At 36.0% G+C, this 21,629-nt stretch overlaps 1 protein-coding gene across 4 annotated transcripts in view; it reads right to left on the bottom strand.

Moving 5' to 3' along the window:
• LOC128861319 (uncharacterized) overlaps window positions 1-5,299 on the bottom strand; it is a 42,536-nt gene extending 37,237 nt beyond the window's left edge. The window contains exon 1 of one of the 4 annotated variants that reach the window (XM_054099370.1): window positions 5,111-5,299. The gene's annotated coding sequence lies outside the window, so the exon portion shown is untranslated. Of the gene's footprint in view, window positions 1-4,924 lie in introns of all 4 variants that reach the window. The other 3 variants (XM_054099367.1, XM_054099368.1, XM_054099366.1) reach the window with 3 other exon arrangements.
• Between the last annotated feature and the right edge of the window lie 16,330 nt (window positions 5,300-21,629).

Consider the following 21,629-nt stretch of genomic DNA (forward strand, 5'->3'; position numbering starts at 1 on the left):
AGCGAGGGTGTATATTTTTCTTAGTACTACCAAGTACATACACATGAAAAAAATATAAGACCAACTAAATTTCTTAGAGAGATTTGCAATGAACGGAAATGGTGAGACTGGAAGTAAATCCAGACAAGACGGAATTAGTATCCTTTACAAGGAAGTTCAATATTCGTAGCAAGTTGAGTTGGAACCAAAAACATCGACTAAATACCGAGGCATTGTTGTGGATAGCAAACTGTCATAGAGATTAAATATGGAAGAAAGAGCAAAGAAAGCCCCTAAGATTGGAGAGCTTGCAAAGGATTGCAGGAATATGTGTAAGCAGCGCTATGAGAACAATTCCAACAGCGACAATAGAGAGACTTCTCGACTGGCATCCAATCATACTAGTAGTAACAAACTCAGCCAAAAGTACAGACTGAAGATGTTAAAACAATTCTCACGGACGCCCTTTTTTGATTGCAGACTATTGATTAAGCCTATTTTGCACTCTCTTTCATTTCTCTTCAATATAACTTTTTTTTATTTTTTTTATTTAAAAGCATTTTAGTAAATTTTTGTAATTATCTACAGAAGATAAGATCAACTTGTGATTTTGTAGTACCAGTACTACTGTAAATCGATTTCAGGAATTGCAATTTTTCATATGTATTTGTATGGATGCATATCTAGCAACTCAGACTTGTCGAATTTGCCCTGAATTGTGACTGAAAGGAAATAAAATATGAAAGCGATTCTCGGAATGAAGATCTAAAGGGTGATTTTTTAGCTATTATTTTAGTTGGTTTAAGCAGCTGACGCATGTTTCGTGTTTTGTTTCACTGTCAAACATCTTCAGTTTGGTCTATAATTTAATCATGAATCGTCTTACAAACGAACAACGCTTGCAAATCATTGAATTTTATTATAAAAATTTTGTTCAGCAACGAAGCTCATTTTTGGATCAATGGGTACGTAAATAAGCAGAATTGTCGATTTTGGAATGAAGATCAGCCAGAAGAATTGCAAGAGCTACCAATGTATCCAGAAAAGGTCACAGTTTGGTGCGGTTTATGGGCTGGAGGAATCACCGTATCTCTTCAAAGATGATGCGAATCGTAACGTAACTGTGAATGGTGAGCTCTACCGTGAAATGATATCCAACTTTTTTTGCCCAAAATGCAAGAGCTTGACTTGCATGACATGTGGTTTCAGCAAGACGGTGCCACATGCTACACAGCACGTGTAACAATGGACTTGTTGAGAGGCGAGTTCGGTGAACATTTTATTTCACGTTCGGGACCTGTCAATTGGCCACCCAGCTCGTGCGATATAACGCCTTTAGATTATTTTTTGTGGGGCTATGTTAAAGCTCATGTCTATTCAGACAAGCCTGCTTCAATTAACGCATTCGAAGACAACACTAAAGTGTTTATATGTGAGATGCCGGCCGAAACATTGCAAAGAATATGCCAAAATTGGACTTAGCGGATGGACCATTTGAAGCGCAGTCGCGGTCAACATTTGCATGAAATAATCTTCAAACATTAAATTATATGGACTGCACTATCGATTTGAATAAAAATTTCAGGCATTTTTCTGAATTTTACGTGTGTTTCTTTGAAAAACTTTCCTATAGCTCTTAAAAAATCACCCGTTATATGTGACCTTAAAGGCCAAATATCTCTGCCCACAATACATGTACAGCAACTGAAAATCTCTTTAAAACTTAGAACTTCTCATAAATCGACAATTTTTTACATATTACAAATCGATTTACATATTTATATACATAGACACCGTTGTATTGTGTTAGGCTCAAAAACTAATCTCATCCATTCCAATAAATTATCATTGTCAAATGCACTTAAATGCTGCGAAATATCATACTGATATTTTATAGAACCTAACAATATTGGTTACTCTAGCCGTAAAGGAATTGGTTTTGGTAATCGGTATTGCCCCAACATATTGTAGTGTTTTCTAAGCGGAGGTAACCGCAATTAAGGGAACAGTGGATTGGTTGTTTAGTTCTGTAATTACTGCAGAGGATGTAAATACCTACTTCGAAAATTAAGCGCTGTTTGCGTGTTCGTAAATATTCGGGGAATGCCTGACTTCTCTGTCGACTGCATCTCAATACTGCGATATTAGTCTCCTCTGGATTCCCGATCACAGCGGCATAGAGGAAAACTGCTGGGTTTATGAGCTTGCTAGTCATGGGGCCCTGGAGACAGTTTCATCGCAAAATGAGGGCAAAACTTTAGACATCTGGTCTCTCACTTTTTTTTCTACGCCTGCAGATATTGCGGGTTAAAATATCATACACCTGGTGAATTTCATCAGTACCTTGAAATGATTAATACAAACGCAATTAGCCACTGTCGTCATCCTCTAATCCAAAGCCTCTCATTGCTTTTTCCACCCGTTTGGTTCTTTCCCTTTGTATGGTATCACGATGAAAGAAATTTGATTCTTTGTCCTATTTCGGCTACTCGCAGCCATTTATCCTATCCTATCCTATTGTCCCTCTCCAAAAATTCCAAACTAATAATGAAATTCAAGTGATTGATTTACGAAGATTCCGATTTCAGATTTTTAGTTTTATATTGGGGTGCCTTGGCTGTTTTTAATAACTCTGATAAGCTTTTAAATATTATATTTTCAATGGAGCTAACATTTCTGCGTTAGTTAGGTGGCCCAGCATGGGTGACCAACTCCTTGCGTAGATCAAAACAATTTTGCAGCTCATTAAAATTCCGAGAATTACATGGAGGTATGTATGTGTATATATGGCACCTCTGTGAAACCTGCATGAAATCAGGTATTTGTTTATCATCGAACTTATTTAACTCGAGCTATAAAATAAAGAAAGAAACATAGCAGGAGTCTACTTATAGTATACCCATGCCCATACATATGTATGCGTGTATGTGTTGTATTTGTATTCGTTTATATGTAAGCATTTCGGTGGGTGCGTATGCTTACACATTAGCATAGAAATATATGTATGTATGTATTAGGGATGCCAGTCCCGGATTCCGTATTTTTTCACGTCGTGGATGTCCCGAAGTTAGTTTGTATTAATCTAATCCCGAGATTCTATAAACTTTGCGATATCCAATTGAAAGAAGAAAAAACCTTGTTTATTACAAAATTTGATTAAAATAAAAGGTTTTCAATTTCAGTTGTGATGTAAATTGCGTTAATGAATCGGCCTATGGTGTTCTATGGCTAACATTTATTCGAATAATGTTTATTCCATGATGCACACCATCTATTGACCTTATGCAAATGCAGGCAGTGCAGGGAGAATATAGGGGAAACTTCAGAGCACTCCGTGCCTTTGTCCGGCATAACCAAAAACGCGCTCAAAATGCCTGGGAGCCTCACAGTTTAAGGGTCCGGAGGACATCCTACGTGAGGGCTACTTTAAATTTTAATAGAGGCCCGTCTCCATCTGGTATCGCTAGGGGCCAAAAGGTCTATGTGTGGCTTAATGTCAGCCCAGTTAACCTACCCTAACATATTTCATGGTGTGTTTAAATGCTTTCAGCTAGTGAATTATTATTCATATTAAGAAAGGTATACCCAAAAGTGAGTCCAGGAGGCCCGAAATTCCGGGATGAAAAATGCCTGCAGATATTGGCATGCCTAATATGTATGTATATACATATGCAAGCAGATACAAGTAGGTATACGATGGGGCACAGTGCTATCACACCACATTCATACTTGCTGTTTATTTTCTTGTGTAGCTGCAATTGACACGGCAAGTAAACATTTCGATGTTGCTCCCCAAGTTACACAAATGAGTTGAGTTCAAATATTGGCCACTGCAGCAATTGAAGCGATTCAAAAGCGTTTAACAAAGCAATCGATGTTTGTTATTACCAAATGAATTTTTATTGCAACAAAAGATTCCACTTCCTCACCGATTGGGCAATTTGTTTCTCATGGTAAATAATCGCGGTTTATTTAATTTCTTTTATGATATGTATTTGTAGGTATTTTGGTATAAATTCTTTTGCGTGTTCACTTAGTTCATCGGCGCCGCAGCAATTTCGATTTTAGAGTGTTGAATAAAAAAAAAACCTCACCTAAAACTTATAGCATTACATAAATATGTACTTATGTACGTACTAAATGCGATATTCAAATGTGGTTTTTGAAATATTGTGCATATGCAGGTGAAATAATGAACAGATCGAGAAAACGATCCGGCAGCAAAGGTCTTCATCCCTGAAATCTCTTCTGAATCTGCATTGGTAGAGGTACTGCTAGCTGATATTGCGTCTAAAATTGGGTTATTCGTGTTTTCTGAGACGGTGACTGGTTCTTTCCTAGTTAGTAATCACTTCAAATTCACTGAAAATGCACTGTAACAGTTGTTCCAATTTTATTTTTGAGTTAGCATAATTCTAAACTCAGGAAGTACAAGTACATACATAGGTTCATATGTACAATGTTCTCTCATTGCGATGGAGATAGTTTGCGTTTTCTTCGCCAGTTCATAAAAGATTTGCACGAAAGGAGTTTAAAATGTAAGTGCATACACCAACTCAACATATTTGCCGACCATAAACGCATTTATGTTATTGTTTATTGACTCCGGGATAGCAATGAGCAGCCTTGCTTACACATACCAGAAATTTGGTTACATTTCGACTCTTAACACCAGCAGAGCAGGACAGTCTGAAAGTTAAGTGCGTATTTTAATATTTGTATCTTGTGTCAGCACTGGTTAGTTTCGAAGCACAGGCCGAGCAAGAGGGAACCACTTTAGAAGATATCGCTGTATTAAAAAGGAGAACAGGAAGAGATGCAGACTATAACAACTTATGTATCCATATCGATCCGCAAGTAAATATGTATCCATTAGAAAACTAACTATATCACAAGGTGCACACACTAAGCATGTGAACAAATCTATGTCTTCTTCATAGTTTACCCGTAGTTGCTTTTGCCTAGGGGCACACAATTGTAAGTGCATGTACTTTAACCAGACATCGAAGTTAAAATCGTTTTGGTTCTCATATGTACGTACGTTCATAGGCTTCACAATCGCGATTATTTTTTATAACTCGTAATATAAATTTAATTACCGCAAATCACAAAATCTTTTTTCGATTCTAACCGATTGTTCATCAGCACTATCGGAAAAATAAAGATCAAGATTTATAAGAAGCAGCAGCTATGGCACACCGCCCGATCAACAATATCGCGTGCGCTTGTCAAACGTTGCTGTTCGTTGCGGTCTTAGAATTTTAATTTTACGTCCGTTTGGTCGCTGTGTCGCGAGTCGACTGATCTTTATATTCGATCGCAAGCTCAACTGCTCAAATGGCCAAATGGTTAGACAGACGTGCGTGCGTTCAATGGCTTTTCCTCCGATGCAAGTTCGACGTAGCACGTTTGCTTCCGCTTGTATTGACTGAACCAGCAGCTGAGGAGCTGAGAAGATGGCGTGAATCGACGGGCTCTGTATACAAACAAGCAGGTTGACTCAGCGACAAACTTGCTACTCGCGGCTTCGACCCGCCGTGTGTAACTGATTCATGTTCGCTTTCTTTGTTCGATGCACTCATCGTAACAGTTCGGCTATGAATTCGTTAAAAGTTTTGTTTATATTTTTCTTTGGCTAGAAACGCCTGAACGTCATAGTCTTAGCAACAGTTTCAAGAGCCGATCACAACGGTGTTGTTCTTTTAAGAGAGTATTTGGCTATATTTGCAGTATATTTTTCGCAGCCTCCTCCACCGTCTTTGCCCATATAAGTTTGTATTGCAGCCTCAATCTCTTCTTGGCAGTGTAGTGTGTTGTTGCTGTATGGTATGGTTGCAAACAATGCTGCAGTATCGGTTGGCGGTGATGGTACTCTTCTTGGTGTTTTCTCGTTATGCTTTGCGCACAAATCGTTTATTGTGAGCACATCTGTGGTGCTTCCATTTCAGAAGCCACTTCCACGATCTGCTGTCAACTTGTTCGTGTTGGAGTGTTAACTCAAATATTTGTTTTTGTGGTTTGGTTGGCCGTCGTTGCTAAATAAAGGTAAGCTACCATGAGCTGAAAACCCTACTACAACGACTACCAGATGGATGTACGATAAGAGAAGCACACACTCGTGTGTGCATACATATGCACCCTGTAGTAAATCACACTGTATTCTGACCATTGTGGAACTAGGCAATTGTGGTACATTACATGACAGTAGTAAGTGCCATACTCGGCATCAAGTTTGAGCTCTGATTAACAAAATTCTATTTACAAAAACAAAACAACAACTGAGCACTAAATCAGATTTTTAGATTCTGGGTTAATATTTTTGCAAAACATGTAAGAAGTTATCAAAAATTTGTGATAAATAAATAAAATGCTTGGTTTTGAAACAAATGGTAACAGCTTACGCTCCCAAAGCTACCATACTTCTCCCAATATTTACTGCAAAGTATGCTTCTGAAATGGTTTGTTAAGTACGATGGTCGTTTGAAAAGTCCATGCAAAAATAAAAACTAAGTCATTTTTGGAAGTAAATCTTTTTTATTTTTCGATGCGGGAGAGCCAAGGGTGGAGAATAGACGTGAACTGAAAAAGGAAAATGAATCAAGTGTACCGAGTTCAAAAATTTATGTTTTTAACCTCACAGTACCTCATTATTTAATATAAACTCTGCTATGTCACGTTTTACTAGCCAAGCGGCAATCAGGACCTTGGGGTCGATGTTGGTACACCCGAAACTGGTTGTTGAATGCCTGACTTAATACGATCTGGGTGCCTGGTCATAGCGACATTGCAGGAAATTGCGACGCGGATGAAGCCGCTGGAGAGATCTCGTGATTATCAAAATCTTAACTATCGAATTTCGTATACACACTGTGAGGCTCGGCTTTACTTCGAGCCCTGCGGATATAACGGGCATTGATATGAAAAACCTGATGAATATCATCAGTGGCACGAAGCGACTAACACCTCCGTAAATCAGTCATCGTTCGGCTGTCTTCACCAAATACACAAACATGCATTGTTTAAAAATTCGAATAATAATATTTTCATTGCAAAGTTTTAGCAAAATAATTTTCTTTTATTCGAACGCAGGGAAAAATTCCGTAAGACAAGAATTTAAATAAAAGGAAAAAGGAGAGCAGCAGCTTGAAACTTCTATAACTTTGCAAGAAATTGTGTTAAACAAAATTTATAATTTTAGCATTGAAAACTAGTAACACTTACATTAATTTGGCAAAGTTTGAGCAAAATCGGTGACGCAAATTTTTGAACCTGATACACTTGGCGAATTTTTACCCGCATATATTAAAATAAATTAATTTGCACAGTTATATGCATATGTCTAGACGGCTGTGTACCAGTGAGCTGATTGATACAAAACAACAAATATTGGAAATATTCTGATCTACCTATTTCAAAATATCCTGTGCACGTTTATTCCTTTTGAACTACTTATACGTACACTCTGTATCGCAGAAACAACAAAAATGCGTATTAATGCGCTTGCATTTGCATTGTCGATTGGACCACCAATAAAAATGGTTGTGCAAGGCATATTGAAGCAATATCTTTTAATTCCATGTAATTCAACACGCTTCAACGTAACTCACCCCTGTACTTTCCCCATCGTTAGACACAGCACAGCATAGCATCAGCAGGTTATCAACACTTATCGCTCTGACACATTCCGTCGTTCCGTTGTTTCAGTCGTGTCCTCCACATAGTAGCAGCAACAAGTGGCAACAGTTGGTCACGTAACACAACGGCAATATAATAGGAAAATGGAGGGGTGCTGTCGATCGCATGTGTCATGTTGCATGCAACATTTACTGCACCACAAGCGGATAACGCCAAGAAAACAAGTTGTCAGGCAACATCATAGCGGCATCGCGTTATCTGAAGCAGCAATTAGACTGGGGTGATGATAGTCGATTGGTCCCAATGGCCCACTTACATGTGTACATGTGTACATATGTATATATGTATATGTTATTTTCTTGAATATTGATTTATTAGTTTCTTTAATAGACCTGTTAGTAGGTCCATTCATGACAACATATCAATTATTAATTCCCAAAGGGTTTCGCTGACATTTTGACTTGGAAATAGAAAATATAGTACCCCGTTGCATTTAGGTGCCAAATAATGACTAACAAAATTCGATATTTTTATTGTAATAAAGAGTGCTGACTGGAGCTTTTGTATGGAATGCAATATCTGATAAATGACCGTCTCGTGACCCTGGCCCTTTTAACGAATTTTTCGGTGACGTTGAATAATTTCAGCTCAAAAACAGTTGAGCCCCGTCTCTCAGTTCATCGATTGTTTCCAGGTTATTGCCACATCCCTTCCCTTTCAAAAATACCCTAAGAAAGAAATGCAAGGAAATCCACCAATAACCATTGATCTTGACCACCATTTGAAATTAACTATGCGCGGAAAAGATGCATCTTGGTACCATTCTATCGCTATACTCTCTTTAATTCGGTTTTCCCATTATAGTTCTCCACAGTTAAGCTTCAATGTTCAAACTTGGCATCTGCCAAAAAACAACTGCCGGATTTATACGAAAAATGGTGACTTATTCAAGACAGATGTCATTATTGTGACGCCTAAAGTCCCCGATTTGAATTTTTACTTGATTAGATGCAATAATTTTTATGTAATAAAACCGAATTTGATCTTGTAACACAATGGTTCTGATAATCCAAGTGAAGACTATACTTCGCTCGAAAATAAACATGTATCAAAATATTTCATATTAAGGTATTGCAGCAGCAAAAGTTAAGCAGCTGTAATACTGTGCTTGGTGTATTAGTTCACTAAATTGTGGCCTAATCAGATAAGAAAAAATAATAGCAAATATAGCAATTTTAATTTTTTTTACATTTATTATTTAAAGCTTAATAATTTGGCTGCCTCCTTGTTCATAAATTACTTCGTAAATACGTTGCGGAATAGATTTGTACAAATTGTCCAGATAATCTAATAAAATTTCAGACCAGGCCGTTTCCATAGATTTCCAATAATGTTCAGGTCTGGGGAATACGGTGACGATGCTAACCATAATAACTATTTTCTTTCATTTAAATTACACTAGTCTACAAGGAAAAGTATCCGAAATAATTTAAACTAATATCTGCTTCTCTGTCCATGCAAAATTCGGATTGATAACTCAAATTAATTTATTAGTTTGAGTTTTCGAGATATCCTAACCTAAAAGTGCAAAAAACCCCATTTTTGCCAATATTTGAGGTTATGTAGCCTTGCAGATGTTTTCTTTCACCAAAATTAAAGGATGGCATCTTTAAATACAATCCTTCTTTTTTCAAATGGCGTTTTGTTTGCTCAAATATCATTTTTTTTCGCAGAGATATCGCATTTTGAAATTTTCATGTTTCGAAATTTTCCTACACCTGAAAATCGATTAAGATAACATAGACATCATATAGTCGATTACTATTTTTCTTGAATTGAGTCTTATTTTTCTTAAAATTTTGTCTCACACCATAAGTGTGCTGACTCACCACACCCCTACACTATCTAACCTTTGGGTACCGAGTCACACACAGCCCTAACCCCTAGAAACCACCCCTATCATACCGCGAGCAGGCTAACCCACTTAACCGCAAGCAGGCTTACCCACAAACTCCAAATTTACATACTATTAATCCATATATTTCAGGCCCTCAAACACAAGAAAATTAGTAATCGACTATATGATGTCTATGTTATCTTAATCGATTTTCAGGTGTAGGAAAATTTCGAAACATGAAAATTTCAAAATGCGATATCTCTGCGAAAAAAAATGATATTTGAGCAAACAAAACGCCATTTGAAAAAAGAAGGATTGTATTTAAAGATGCCATCCTTTAATTTTGGTGAAAGAAAACATCTGCAAGGCTACATAACCTCAAATATGGGCAAAAATGGGGTTTTTTGCACTTTTAGGTTAGGATATCTCGAAAACTCAAACTAATAGAGCAATTCTGAGGCCAGATTTGGATTCAGCGCATCATAAACTTTCGGAAATATATAGTCTGGTTTCTGGGTCTGAATGTTGGTTAAATTTTGTCGGCCTGTGTTATTGCCTCTTATCAAGTGAACCGGACTGTATGCGTACATATGCATTTGAAAATATTGTTTTACTTTTCAACTTAATAAAAATTTCAACATGTCTTCTGGTACATTTTAATATTATGATTACTAAGTTTTTTTCCTACTCCGGTACTCTGATGCACGAAATGCGACATATGGACGACGTATAAAAAATTACATTCATACTGCAGCAAAGTAATATATGTACACATGTGAATGCATACGAGTATATGTAAATCAACTGGTTTAATATTGTTAGTAGATCAGAACCCAATTAGCGTCTGAAGCGTAATTTTGGTGCGCTTTTCCTTTGGCTGTGGCTTTGGCCTATTCATGAGACCTCTTGTTACCGTGTGGTGGCGGTGGTGGAGGTGTTATCTGAATGACACAGCCCAGACCCAATTAGCACAAAAATGTCATTTTGATACACCATTTATAGAACCGCTGCTTTTTATTAGTCGAACCATCTTGATTTGACTATGCATCTGCCTATGTAGACGGCATTTCTTTTCATTTTCTTTTCTGCAATTTCTTTCAACTTAACCATTGATAACTCCCCCAGCCTTCTATGTCGTAGATTGCAGTTTCTGCATCTATCGTTTTACGGCCACCCCATCTTCCTGGCATGGTCTCCGAAAGATCTGCCTTTTGCGCACTATTTCTATTGCTTCGGATTCGTTATAGAATGTCCCCTTATATCCATTTCATTCCTATGTCCAGGTTCCCAGATGACAGTGATGTCTGTCGTGCGCGCTAATGCATTAAGTTCTTGTTTGCATTGCCTGACGATTTTTTAATTTAAGTTTAATTTAAGTTAAATTACATACTTGCGATAGTTGTTGTATGCTCGTGTCCTCGTGTGTTACTCGAGAAAACCATCGAGTGAAAACTAAATATCGATTTGCAATCACTGACTATCCTGGAATTTATCATTGGTGGTGCCAGAGTGCTTTTGATAGGAAGAAGCTAGAGAAGTTGATAGTTGTCACGTGAGAGGGGCATCTAGTACTTCAGATATTATGCCAATCTTCACCTCTTCTTCTGTCCATTTTGCAACCATTGATTTGCATACAAAGGGATGGCAATGATCCTCCTTATTTTCTCTGCCTCTCCTTGGGTACTTCCTAGAAAGAAACTTTAATTCAAAATTTTTCCTGACGAAAGAATATAATCTGATTCCTTCTCAAATTAACTGAGAAACCTTGATTTTGATAGTAAGCAGAATCAGCTTCATCTTCATCAGATTTATACAGATACCACTTTTCGAGGCCCGTGATTGTAATCTGACCAGAGCTCCTTCAAAAATCGTAGACAGAAATAGATCCGATACTGCCATGACTACGTCACATTCTCTTGCTCTTTCTTTGTTGCGCCCTAGTAGAGTTCCATCAACATGACAACAAAATATACAGCCAGTGGAACTTTAATTTACGGAGGCTAACGTAGCCGAATAGTTTATGCGAGTCTACATTCAGTAAGGCCCGGGTTTGAAACCCTCTTATGACATAAGCGAACATCACTAAGCGGGTGCATGAAAGGGCCATCATGGATGAATAGTCTTGGCGCACCTCAGTACAAATACGTTTTTTGCGAAATTTACTCACAGTGAATCGTAGATATGATTTGACAACAGAGCTCAGTTTTTGCATTGCCCGCGAGTTCAAAAATTTAGGAAATAGTCGATGTCTTTGACATCATTTTTATTGCCACTCTTAATGAATACTTATTTATACTCATTTAGATAAACAAATTTATGAACTAAATTTAATTTGGCATAAAAATGTAATTGTAATTTATGTAGGTAACGGCGTGGATCCGTGTGTCGTTGTCAGCTCACTTCTTCTTAGCTCTCCTATGTATTGGAGGTAAACATTTTTTTAATATCTGCTCTTAATAGCAGATGATGGTAATATGAGAAATGGCATTTAAATGTTCACCATGAGCGCGTCTACAGGTAAAATCCAAATCCAAGCCGAACAGTCGATTCATGAAGGCCTAATTGTTGAGAACTTTGAGATATCGTTGTTGAAGGTTGTTCAGCAACGCTTTGGGCTACAGCAGCAATAATCAATTATATTACGTCAAAATCGTTCTCCATGTTGGGCTTCATCAGTCGGAATGCCTCTAAATTCTCTGGTCGCTATACCAACAAACTACTCTATACATCATTTGTTAGATCCCATTTAGAATATGATTCTATATATCATTAGAATCATTAGAATCGAGCGTGTGCAAACAATTTTTTTTTCAAATATGCCCTTAGGTCCCTGAAATTTATTGATCTCATGCCATCATATTTTGCTGGCCTCATGCTATAGTCTCAAATCCCTAGAAATTCATAGGTCTATTCTGTGTCTGTCCTTTACTCATAATATTAATACTGGAGTCGTGCTTTACGTGAATCAAAATCAACGAATAATGATTTTGTCCTTGATTTTTCGTTTTCAAGAGCAGTTTTTTTAAATCTCTTCAATTCTATGTTATAGTTGTTTTTAAATATATCGAATATATCAATAGTTTAATCTAAGTCATTTAGGGCTTCGTACTTTAATTCACAGACGTAAATAAATAAATAAATAAATAAATAAATAAATAATAGAACAACAATACGTATCTATACTAATATATAAAATTATAAAGAGGAAAACTTTGTTTGTTTGTTTGTTTGGTTGTAATGAATAGGCTCAAAAACTACTGGACCGATTTTAAAAATTCTTTCACCATTCGAAAGCTACATCATCCACGAGTAACATGGATTATATTTTATTTTGGAAATAGGGCTCGAGATATAGGTCAAAACGTGGACCCGGGTAACCTTCGGATGTGTATGTACAATATGGATATCAAATGGAAGCTGTTGGTGAATGCTTTAGTCCAGAGTATTTTTCATGCCGCTCCGTGACTAGGGTCTCGAGATAGAGACCAAAACGTGGACCCTAGAATGTGTTTGTACAATATGGATATCAAATGAAAGCTGTTGATAAGTGCTTTAATACGGGGTAATTTTCATACCTATTGATGACTAGGGTCTCGAAATATATGCCAAAACGTGGACCCGCCGTGTCTTTGAACCGAATTAAACCAAACTTACACACATTGTTAAGTAGGTATTGAAGATGATTTCCGTATAGTTTGAATACCTATTGGTAGATAGGGTCTCGAGATATAGGTCAAAACGTGGACCCGGGTAACCTTCGGACGTGTATGTACAATATGGGTATCAAATGAAAGCTGTTGGTGAATGCTTTAGTACAGAGTATTTTTCATGCCGCTCCGTGACTAGGGTCTCGAGATATAGGTCAAAACGTGGACCCGGGTAACCTTTGGTTGTGTATGTACAATATGGGTATCAAATGAAAGCTGTTGATAAGTGCTTTAATACGGGGTAATTTTCATACCTATTGATGACTAGGGTCTCGAAATATATGCCAAAACGTGGACCCGCCGTGTCTTTACACCGAATTAAACCAAACTTACGCACATTGTTAAGTAAGTATTGAAAATGGGTTTCGTAAAGTTTGGTTGTAATTCGGAGCACTGGCAACGGGTACAGCGTTCTTTTGAACCAGCCATAATGTCGCTTACTTTTTTAACGCTTGGGGCGGAACTGAACTGTCAAATTGACAGTGTGAGTTACAATGTGTCAATATTTCTTTCTGATTTGGATGCCATAAGGAAAAAACGTAAGTGCAACATGTAAAAATTGTTTGTGAATTTTTTTGGAGTGGATTTTGGAACAGTGAATAATTTCTTACGAAATTTGAGAATTTAATGTGAAATCCGAATGAAATTATGTGTTCGTGGAAAAAAAAATTTTTTTCGTTTTTTTTTTTTGAAAAATATAAATGGATAATGGTTAAAAAAGCTCCACTGCTTAATAAAACATATAAATTGAAACGAAAAATTCATGGATGATCAGGAAAAAAGACGATTGTTTATTCATATGCGTTGATTTGAAATTTAAAAACAATCTTCTTTTTTCCTGATTTTCAATTTATATTTTATATTTACTCAAAAACAAATAGAAAAACAAAAAATATTGTTTATGCCAAAGCGCTTGAATAAAGAATAAAGAAATAAATAATATGAAAATCATATATTTTCTGTTCTAAACCAAATCTATTATATTTTAGTGTGCCCAGCGAAGGGGGCCGGGTTTGCTAGTTGCATATATAAGTAAGAAAGTCAGAAATTTCACGGATAATATTTCTTTGCTTTATGGAAACTTCACCTTATAGAAAAGTATTTTTACAAAAGGTAAAAAAAAAAATTATAGTGAGTGCTAAGGCAGCCATAAGCCTTTAACATTGATCTTAACATTGTTCATAAATAAACTTGAATATTTTTGGGCAAGCACTTAGTCATCCAAACAGGTTTTCTACAGTGCCAATTCACCTTAAATGGAACTAAAAAAAAGGAAAATGAGTTAATATTTGGATTCATTAGAGTTGTGAAGCAAAAGCCCACCGCTATTTTTATTATTAAAATAGGGGAAAATAGGAGTTTAAATACAAAATAAATTACTATTAAATAAAGTTTATAATTGTGAGTAACAACTACATATTGGGCGCCAGATTTGCCAGATATTGTAATGGGAGCATAAATATGTATGTATTCATTCACTTGAATGAATTTCCACCGAGCTTAAACTGGGACTCAAACTGGTGGCACCTACTCTTCGTAAAACGACGCAAGTGTACTTGTAGCAATTGTGGTGGATAGAATCGCATAAAATATTGTATTGTATATACAGGGCCGTAGCCGAATGGTGTTGTGCGTGACTACCATTCTGAAGTGCCCGCGTTTGAAACGCGCTGTGGGCACGAAAAGCAAAATTTCCATTTATCAAAAAAATTTGCTTTAATTTTTTTAACTAATCGAATTGTAACTGCGCTAGTTCGTTGTCCAACATCATAATATACATATAATATTAATCGAGTAAAACATGGCCAAAAGAAACATTAAAAATAACGGGACTTATTTTCCGATATTAGATTGAAGCACAGCATAACATTGGCATACAAATATGTACGAATATCAGTTAATCTTCTAAGAAATAACAATTCGTGTAGAGAGGAATATAACTGTGCAATTTCTATGGCCATAGCTGTATGTTCACCTACTCTATTCGCCGAACGGCAGCGACATCAACCGTTACAGCTGCATATGCATCATAAAAGGCGCAGTAATCCCGTATCGCCACTTATTGATGCATTTTGTTGTGCTTCTTTTGCTCCTTTCAACGTAGTGAAGGTTTTTGACCAAATGCGGCAACTAAATATAATGACAACATCACAACAACACAACATTCAAACGAGCATCAGTTACAGATGCAGTTATAAAGCAACATAGTCAAGTTGTGTGCTCAGGTATGTACGGTATGTATATATGTACATATGTACTTTCGAAGTTTCCGGTCTTCAGAACCAAGAATCAACTACATAAATGGCCCTCGAAGAGTTTTCATTGCAAAAGAGTATTCTGTCTCAGCAAACAATTAGCGAACTGTAAAACCTCAAAGGTGGTGGGAAAGGCACTGGGAGGTGGGCACGTTTACTATTTATGTATAGTATGTACGTGCATTTGTGGCAAATGTTAAAAATGCATTAGGGTGTTTCTTTATGGCCAATTTTCCTTCTTGTTGATTTTTATCAAAAATACTTTTAAAGCTCAGGTTTTAATATTAACGAATTTGCCAATACGTGGAGTTGGATTTTGTCATCAGAAATGTATGTTGAAGCAAATATTTGTGTTTTGAAAAACGCGTTATATGGTGCATATTTCACGTGCTACGTTTTTAGTAAATGTTGCTTTTAAACTTAGTTGTGAGCGTTTTATTTGTGGCTTTCGTAATAGTCGGCCTTCCGTTAAGTTGTCCAATATATTATATATAAGTATGTAGTACCACATCCATCAACAAAATAACCTACACACATCTATTCTAGATCCTTATTAAATTTGATAATATTAAAAGAAAAAACACACTCTATGGTGATTCGGTGTGGATCCTACTACCGATTCTATCTTTTTCATGTATCTACTTATTATAAGTAAAATAGTTCAAAGCAAGGATAATACAATAGATTATCAGGTCTGGCCATCCACTATGGTGAGAAACATAATTGTAGGAGTGAATTCGACTGCCACGTCACTTGAGGATTCAGCAGCCGAATTCTGCGCGATCATTTCACATGTATTCACATCCTCCTCCACGCAATCGTTTTTTAATAGCAACGAAGCAACATAAAGTTGGCCACAAACAGGGTACAATTCCCAGCGATTTGTTGCAGTTGGAAGAAAATCCATCGTGTATGGCGAAATGCGGGCACGAATCCAAAGTAATTGAAAATTTTCATTTGCCTTGGATTTGTTGCTAGTTTGTGGCGCAGTTTGTGGGTTTTCACATTTTTTTACCGTCGTCGAGATATGTACATAAGTGTAAGCGGAAAAATGACAAGTATTAAAAAAATGCTCAGAAGAATTTACAGAGGGTTTCAAAAATGAGTCATCATTATGGCAAATAAAAAGTGAATTATTATTCAAGAACAGAGTCGAAAAAAATCCTCAAGGGTTTGACAGAAAGCCTTTTATTTTTCGTGATTGCTTCCCGCATTTATTTATTTATTTATTTATTTATTATTAAAGTCAAAACATACAACCATAGGTTATTTTTTACAATGATTGACCTTAAGAATAGTTGACATAAAAGGATTAACAGTAAAGTTATTTACAAATTTTCAATTTTTTTAATATACGAAAAACCAACAGTTGCTCGGTATTCTATATTTCAGTGCTTGGAAATGATTTTAACATCAAAAGCAATATTCTTCTTGTCTTACCATAAATAACTAGTTTTGGGCTTATGATTGGTATGGCTCTATGAATTTCATTTTTAAAATAAAATATTTGTTTTTCATCTTTCTCAAAACGTTTTGAGAAGAAATTGGTTATCTTGGAATTGCTTTAAATATCCACAAATTGCATTTCTGTATTTCTTAAAACTAATTGCGCCCAAAAAATACATTTGTACTTTAAATAATATTACTGATTCACATGTGTACTTATAGAATTTTCACTTTTGTATTTTAAATTTTGTTCCTTTTTTTATTTCATATAGAAAACAGTCGTTAGTTGGACCTCTCGCTTAGCTAGCACAATTAGAGGTTTGGTAAAACTACCAAGCAGCAAATTTTTATTATGTACAAACATAAAATATGCAATATTTATATCTATCATGTAGATTTTAATTATTTCTACAAAATACAAATGGCGTTAGAGAAAAAAATGTAGCTTGATTCAGCGACTGCTCCCACATTTGAAATGTTTTCTTGCATTTGGAAAAAATTGCTACATGCAGTAATCGATTTTCCCAAGTTCTAATAAAAATCGAATCGAAAATATCGCTCTTGCCTACATTTATCTGTAATTTCTTATATTTTTTGACTTTTATTATCCTATTTTTGTGAAACATTTGCTTGCGTTTAGTTAAATTTATTTGTCGGTATGCAGTTAATTCAACCTAAGAAAGTGCAACAGTTTGATCTTTTCCGTTTATATATATACATGTGTGTGTGAGTGTGTACATATGTATTTTGTACCAAGCTGGTTTTTGACAAGCAATAAATCGAGGTGGCTTCTTTATTGTTGTATTGTGTTGCTGCATCTTTTATTATTGTTTTCACTCAAGCGCTTGTCACTGATATAAACAAAAATTAATATTAACGAGCATTTGATTGAGCTGAAGAAATTGTATATTGTTGCTGCATTTCCAAAACAAATTTTGAATATTCCTAATGAAGCGCGCCCACATCGAAACATTTAACTTTGAACAAACAAACCGAAAGACAGCTGACCCGCTGATATCAGTGACGCACTAGCGTCGTCTTCTCGCCTTCTCCTCATTCACAAAGTTTTTAAGGCAATTAATTAAAATGGTAGCTAGAGTATGTGCATAAATTACCGCTGAAGTCGCTTAAGTAAAGACCGTCGCGATCAATCGAGCGATTATCCATATGTTCATACAAACAGTACATGGAAACTGCGCGCGCTTGAATCAGTGCCCAACTTCAACGCCTACACCTCTTGTGAGGCCGCATGAAGTTTATGTAAAGCTACATATCCACACAGTGGCCAAGGTTGGCCCCAAATATAGTAAATGAATTATATTGGTCGTTTCAAAAGTCTGTTGAGAATTATAGATGTTAGAGCCCAGCCCAGCTCTTGTTTTGGGCTGCAATTTCGAGCTCGGTCTGCCTTCTCCAGGTATGGGCTGGGAGTCCTGGGTATGGCTGCCCTGCGGATTCCATTCTATGGCCATTTTCGTTACGTCGCCCGTTGGTTACGGCAGGACGTGGACGTACATATATCTACGTATTTCTTTTATCACTTTGGCTTCCTGATGGGCAAATGGGAGAATAGTGCAAATAAAATTCTAGAGCCCAGCTTGTGTTACTTTTAAAGACTCGTTTAAAGAATTAGTTTATTCATTTTCCATACAATTTTAAATATTTTCTGGAATATTTTCGCTTCAAAACGAATCAAGAAGATAACCTTGATCTTGAATAACGTAACCTTTATTCTGTAACTGAGTAACTGAGGACAAAACTTTCCCACCTTTTTCTTCACCTAATCTTCAATACTGGCACTGCCGTTTCTAAATTCACTTGACCCCTCCTGAATTGATTAGAAGGTGAAAAACCGAAATAAACCGCCACCATTTCTTCGAGAATAGCTTATTGACTTCTCTCTTAATTGTAGGGCTTTTTTAATCACTGCATGATGTTCGATTTCCTTCACCAATGCCGCGTCAGCCATTATGACCTTTTTCCACCGAGGATTATTAGATAGAAGTTGAAATTTTGTATTCACATCGTTGAACAATATAATTACTTATTGTAATCATTAAATTAACCACCTCACTAGTAAATTATCGCAAAACTGGGAATACATTGAACACCCCTCGTACATGCCTGTGCGCGTATAAAAATCGTCATAGTCATTTATGTACGTTACAAATGAAAATTTGACCACTGTACGTTGATTATAAATTAGTATTGTTGGCACATAAAGCTGCATCTTTGCCACCTAATATCTTAAAGGCAATAAAAACACTGATGAAAGTCGGAGAATGACTTGGAATCTAAGCAGTAGTTAAAGATTGCAGACAAGGGCGGATAAACGAGTTTTTAAAACTCCGAATTAAGTATTATTGAGTGTTACACATACATACAAATAAAAATACAAAGTTGGAGTAATGTGTGCGTATTCATATGTATATGTATGAATGTTTGTATGTATATATGTATGTAGATTTATAGCTTTTGGATTGCGTTAAATATACTCCTTTTATACTCCCGTTCCAATTACACAGGCCCATATACATACATTTATTTTTTATACGTTAATATACACACATGCACATAAGTATGTACTTGGACGGATCGTCTACTTAGACACCACGAATGGCAAGTCTCGTTAGTGGTAATGCGAAAACGTGCCAACAAATAAGCAAAGAAAAATAAGTAATCAAAGAACAGCAGAAACGTTAGCGCACTTGCCAGAACCGTCAAAACAGTTGGCTTGTTTTAAGAACCATGTCAAATTTGAGGGCGCGATTGTCCCACCATTCGGTGTCACGCAGCTGCTGCGGCTGTCGCTAAACTGAGGGCTTGGTCTCAGCGACAAGATCAAATGTCCGTTAATAACCGAATCCTTTTATTTATGTTTCGATTTTATTTGGCTGGCAGAATTATAAGCCTCACCTGCATTTGAGAGCGGCCTGTTTTATAGAAAAGAAGCAGAACAAAAGCGAAAACATAACATAACTTGGAAAACTCTTAATAACATTCTTGTACATAAATTGTTCATATGACATGGCTTATATTCCATATGTAAATATATATATATATACTTATACATATATGCATACGAGTATGTATAAAATATTAGCAATGCCTGTTGGCACAATGTGCGCAAAAAAGATAAATATAAAGAACAGCATAAAATTACCAGCTTCGATACGTTTTTTAGAAGTAAAGCCGGTGGAGTCGAATATTGAGGCTAATCCAAAGGCATTTTGGAGCTTTGTTAAATCCAAAAAATCTAGCTATAGCATACCATCAGCAGTCTTTCTCGAGGAAAAGTTTGTCAGTAACCGAACAGATGTTGCTCATCTTTTTGCCGAATTTTTCAGTTGAAATTTTTCCCCTCTCCGTGGTCAATGCATATTCGATTCTTCAATAAACTCACCTGTAAATTTTGACTCTCTGACTTTATCTTCCGATGATGATGGTTTTTATTTAAAAGTATTGCAGCTTTGGTTCTACCAATATGTATGATTTTTAATAAATTACTTTCCTTATGCATTTTCGTTGATGATTGGAAAGTTTGAGAGTTGCAATAAAAATAATGTCTGAAAATATAGACTTATTTCTCGCCAATCAGCATGGACTTGTTTCTTTCTAATCGCATTGCGTGTTGTACAAGAGGATTTCAGGTTGACTGTGTATATACAGATTTTTAAAGGCTTTTGATACGGCTTCTACCGGAGTTCCTCAGGGAAGTACTTTAAGTCCTTTGCGCTTTATCCAGTTTATTAACGATGTAGGTAATTGCTTTTTTAACGCTAATGTATTGCTCTACGCATATGATTAACAAATTTTTTCTATATCATTGGTGTTTATAGTGCCGATACTGTAACTGTTGATTACGTGAAATTTTGGTGCCCTCGATTCCGTTCATGAATTTTTGATGTTAAAGAAAATGCCGATAAAATCACAGAAATAAGCGAAGTTGACCGACATGCCGTAGTCATAGCATCGCCCAGACCAACCGTAAAACCATAATCCTGTTCTAAACCATTTTGCGCAAAAATAATTGATTTCTTTTTCGCCAAACTAATATTACTTTAAAAATGAAGAAAAGGCTTCACGTTTTCTTACGTCTTAGAATAAAATAAAAGGATGGCAGTTGACAAAATAAAAAAAAAAAAACAATATTAAAATTATGGCATTAAAAATATTGCAGGAATAAAAAAGACCTTTCTATATTTAATTCAACAAATACTAAATTAGTAATGATGAAGTACCTAAAATCTCGATTAATTCTGTGCTTTTGCCTTAAATTTTTATTTTTTCAAAACTCAAAAACCTCTTTGAAAATTATCGCACATGAAATTAGGTTAGACAGCAAGTACCAAAATATTTAGAAACAAAAAAAGCAGCACTTTACTAAGTTTTAACGCATTATTAATGTTTGTAAAATAGTGAGTAATACCAGTTTAATGAGGTATAACCATTAGCGTTAGTGGAACCTTCCTCGATAACTTTGTTGTTGCTTTTGCATGTAAATTTGTCGTCAAGTGAGCAGAGCAGAGTAGAGAAGAGGCGAATAGAAGAGGCCTATACCTAAATTATAAAGATATTTTTTCCGTTCAGCCCTGTGTTTTCTGTGTTATCGATCATTTTTATTACAAATGTAAGGAGAAACGTAAAAGTAAAAACTAAACAAAATGGATGCCGGCAAAGAGAAAAGGTTTGCTAGATATTATTAACTTG

Source organism: Anastrepha ludens, chromosome 4 (genome assembly GCF_028408465.1).
Source record: "Anastrepha ludens isolate Willacy chromosome 4, idAnaLude1.1, whole genome shotgun sequence".
In the NCBI taxonomy this organism is placed as follows: domain Eukaryota; kingdom Metazoa; phylum Arthropoda; class Insecta; order Diptera; family Tephritidae; genus Anastrepha; species Anastrepha ludens.